A 5,080-nucleotide genomic window follows, 5' to 3' on the forward strand; every position below is an offset into this window, starting at 1 on the left:
AATTTTTTTTTTCCCCCCAAAAAAAAAAAAAAAAAAAAAAAAAAAAAAAAACAAAGATTACAATAACCTTACAAGTTACAACTCAATCTTTTCTGAAAATCCTTTATCTAATACACACAAGAGGGCTATGTATCATCTACTATTGTGTTAATCCTTAAATCATTCACTTCATAAAACTCCAACGTATATTAATAAGATGAAGCAGATTTTATTAATAACAAAATCAGATATGGAAAATGATAATGATTTATATTCCCTAATAGTTGTAAAAAAAAAAACATTTCCACGTGTCTAGGGAAACTACAGTTTAATATTAAAATAAGCAAAATTTCCATTTTATAAAGTGTAAGGGGGAAGGGGGGGGGTTTAAACATGAATATATATTCTTGATTCTTATGAAAAATTAAATCTTCGAAGTGAAAAAATAAGAATTCAATTATTACTATTAAATTTATAATTTTTATAATATGAAAGTTTTGTTATCTTAATTTAAATTTGATTAGAATTTTATTTTATTATTTTATTAATCTTTTTATTTTAGAAAAGTATAGTCTTTTTTAATTATAAAATTGACTCTTTATTATAGTATTTAAAACAAAAAAAATTTAACAATAGTTATCCAAATCAAAGTTAAACAAGGTATATAAAAAGTAATTTAATATTTATTTTTATAAAATAATTGTTAAAATATTGAAGTTATTATCTGTATATTAACTAGCTACTATTTGACAAAATATCTTAACTTGAAAATGATACTAATTAAGTAATTGATGAATTTAATAAACTAATTTATTTTGTGAGATCAACTTAATTAACACAGTAGTTAACTCATGATTTTATCTGTCATCATCATTCCCGTTATGATTTTATCTAGATAAATGTTAAGATGTCTATATAATTTTGACAAAATGTTGTTAAAGTTAAAGTAACGTTTTTCTTATTATTTAATGATATTTTTTAATTGGATAAATTATATTTTTATTTTTAAATTTTTTAAAAATATTCATAAATTTTATTTTATTTTAATTTTGTCTTAAAAAATTTTTATTTATATTAAATATATCCCAGACAATTAAATTTTTAAAAAAATAGAATTAATTTAATAATAATGTATAATAAATATGTTTGATTTGTTTATATTAAAAAATAAATTTTTTAAAAAATTAATCGTTAAAGATAAATTTTATGTAAATAAAAAATTTTTAGGACAAAATAAAATTTAAAAATATTTTTGAAATTTTTAAAAAATTTAAAAAACAAAAAAAGATTTTATCTTTTTAATTTAAAAAATAAAAACAAAAAATTTTAGCAAAATATAAAAAAAATATCATTTTAATTTTAATAATACTTAAAAAATATTGCTAAACTTAGCCACCGAAAATACCATAAACTCTGCCTTTTGTCTATCGTGATTCAGTGCATATAGTAGTTAAATATTGTATAAACTTAAACATTATTACCTCCTTATATGTTAAAATCTATTGTATAACTTAATCATGTGTGCAAAGGTTGTAAGACGTGATTAATTTAATTTATATATAGTTCAAGCTTCCATAAAATTAGATCCAATTAATTTATAATTTAAAATCAACAAAACTTTATTTTATTAGGTAGAAAATTCACAACATAAATTAAATAATATTATTGAGTCTTAAGAATATTCTACTATAGACTTCACTGACGAAACATATTTTTTTGAGTTTAAATTTATCATTTTTATTATCTAGTATCATTTTCGAATTAGATTCGTGTCATATAGTAATTAACATATTATATAAACTTATAATACGTCATGACTTATATATATATATATATATAGTGTATAACCTAATCATATTTACAAAGGTTATAATACGTGATTAGTTTACATATGGAAAAAATTTGGTAACAAAAAAATTTCAGTCATAATTAGCTAAAACTTTTTATAATTTATTTTATTTACGTTATTTAATAATAGTTTTATTTTTTATCCCTCTCTTATCATTTCACTTATCATATTCTTATTAACTTCACTCATTAATAGTATTAATTATAATATCATATCCTTTACTATTAGACATTCTTGTAATCAATATTTAATATTTCTTTTTATAATTTTATTTTTATATTTAAGAATACATTAAATATTAATAATAATAAGAATGGACAGTAATGATTATATATATATTAATTGAGTTAATTACACTTGATTCTTTATTTTTCTTAAGGCATTTAATATCAATCAATGGAGATACGAAAAAATTACTAATTCTTTATTTCTGTTAAGACATTTAATTGTACTTGATTCTTTGTAATATATACATTCTATTAATTTAATTACGATCATTCAAAAATTATGATTCTAATACCATTGCAAACATAATAGTGTATAAATCAAAGAATTTTACAAGGAGTCACGTTTATTATTGCAAATAGTATGACATTTGAATTCGACCTTAATACGGTACCTATGGGCTATGGTAGAAGGTGCTGATGAAGAATTTGAACAATAGACGGACTCACTCGACGAGGTTGTTGTCAGTCAACCAATTTTCGAGAATATGAAAAATCACGCTAACTTTGATAAGGTATGATAATAAACTGATTTAATTTTTTTGTGCTTTTATGTGCATTTATAATTATATTGTACTAACTAAGTTCATACACATAACATTCATACGTTCATATACATAACATCCATAATTACATACAAATAACATCTAAAATTTAAATTCATATTTATTAGATATTACATCCATACACATCATTTTTTAGTTATTACATAAGTAACTATAAAGTTAACACAGATGTTTTTAAATTTTATCATAATTGAATTTAAAAAATATCAAATTCTTAAATTAATTTATTCAATTGATAAATTTACTCATAACATCCATAAATTCATACACATAACATCTATAATTTCATTTTAATAACATTCATAATTTATACTCATAATATTCATAATTTCATACCTATGATGTCTATAATTAATATTATCAAATTTTAAACTATACGTCTTATTGTATTTTTTAAATTATCTCATATGTGCACTAATAGATCATAATTTTAATTATTTTAATATTTTTATTTAATATTCATATGTATGCTTGTTTATTGATTTTAATATGACGAGTTAGTAATTATTTTTAAAAATTTATTTTTTTAATTTTTGTTTATAATAATAATGTGATTGAGAGATGTTAGAGATTTGATTTGGGAGAAACTGAAATTAATTTTGAAAAGAATATTAATGACTCCAAACATACAGCAAAATAATAGGTAATAAGGAGAATAAGTGATAAGGAGGTGTATGTCACTTACTTATCAAAAGAATGAGATATTTTATGTAACATTTTTATATTATAATTATTCTTTGGCTACCTAGCATCACCCTTACATATATAGTTCAAGCTTGCATAAAATTGGATTTCATTTTTTTATAATTTAAAAAAATAAAGATCTATTTTGTTGAGCGAAAAATTCACAACATAGATTAAATAAAGGTAAATATTCTATCCAGCCCGTGACCTATTTTTTGAGAGATAAAACACATATTAATCATTCCAAAACTTCAACCAAGCTCACATTCAACTATAAAATTGTACAAATCAATTCCTGTTCTCGCTTGATAAATGATGGCCCATATGATGTGTTCGATGAGATCTGATGTATTATGTCACAGTGATAGTGGCAGGTGTCAATACTAATTTGTTAAAAGTATTAAAAATTCTTTCGCTAAAAAAAATAAAAAACTCTCTTCTTCTTCTCTTCTCCTCTTCTTCCGCCTTTTCTTCCTCCTCTTCTTTTCCTTTCTCTTTAGCCACCATCATCTCCATCACCATCATAAGCAAACTTCACCTTCACAACCATCACCGCAGCACCACCATCGCTGAACCGACTTCTATTTTTTTCTTCCTCTTCATTTCCTCTTCCTCCTTTTCTTTTTTTCTTCCTCCATCGTGTCATATCCAGAGCCACCATCTTCTCCCTCTGTTTCGGTACCAACAGCCACCATCACCGTGGTTTTCTCTTCCTACTCTTTTTCTCCTTCTCGTCATCACCCAACCTCCCTCAATAGCTCACCCCAAATCATTTCAGTGTCACCAAGATCCTCGTCGTCCTCACTGTCCTTTGCGCCGCTACTGCCGTCACTAACAACTCCCCTTTTCCTGAACTGCTTTTGTTCATTAATTTCATCTCTTCCTCCCTCAACAGTAATATATTTCCAGTTTTCACACCTTTAGCCATAAGACAAATTGCCATAACTCTAAATATTTTTCTATTACATCTCTTATCACCACTAATTAGAGAAAATAGAAAGAACGAATCAGAACTGAAAAGAAGAAGACTCAGAAGCATGGGCAAAGCAGCCGAGCAGGACAACCAACAGCGGCAAAAATAGATGGGGATACATATGTGGGGAGAAAAACCAGAGGTAGGGGCAAATTCAAAACCACAGACGCAGGAGGCAAACTAGTTCTCTCTTCTCTGATTTCTCTTGAAAGCTAGTGTGATTGTGTGAGTTTGAGCCAAGGAGGAGTTGAAAAACGGAGAAGGGAAGGGAAAAGGAGAAGAGAAAGGTAGCAGAAGCAAGAGGCAAGGGTAGTTAGGGTTTAAAGTTTTAGCGAGGGATTTTTAGTCCCTTTAACAAATTGGTATTGACACCTGGCACTTCACCGGACACGTCAGATGGGGCACCGTTTATCAACCAAGAATAGAGGTTGATTTGTACAATTTTATTGATGAATGGGATCTGGTTAAGGTTTCGGGATAATTAAGGTGCGCTTTGTCCTTTAATGAAAATGATAAGGGCCGGATAGGGTCTTACCGGTGAAGTTATGAGTCAAACCGGTCAAACTACTGGTTCACTAGTTTATTTGTTCTATCTATAAGTCACTGGTTAAACCGATAAAACCGATAAAACCAATTTCACGTAAATAAAAAATATAAAATAGTCAAACATAAAATTAAAATTTGAAATACATATATTTACTAATATTTTAATATGTAAATATTTAAAATATTTAATATTTATTTTAATAATTATATAAATTCTAATAAAATAAATATATAAAAGTATAATAAAACAAAAATATTA

The sequence above is a fragment of the Arachis duranensis genome, chromosome 9 (genome assembly GCF_000817695.3).
Source record: "Arachis duranensis cultivar V14167 chromosome 9, aradu.V14167.gnm2.J7QH, whole genome shotgun sequence".
In the NCBI taxonomy this organism is placed as follows: domain Eukaryota; kingdom Viridiplantae; phylum Streptophyta; class Magnoliopsida; order Fabales; family Fabaceae; genus Arachis; species Arachis duranensis.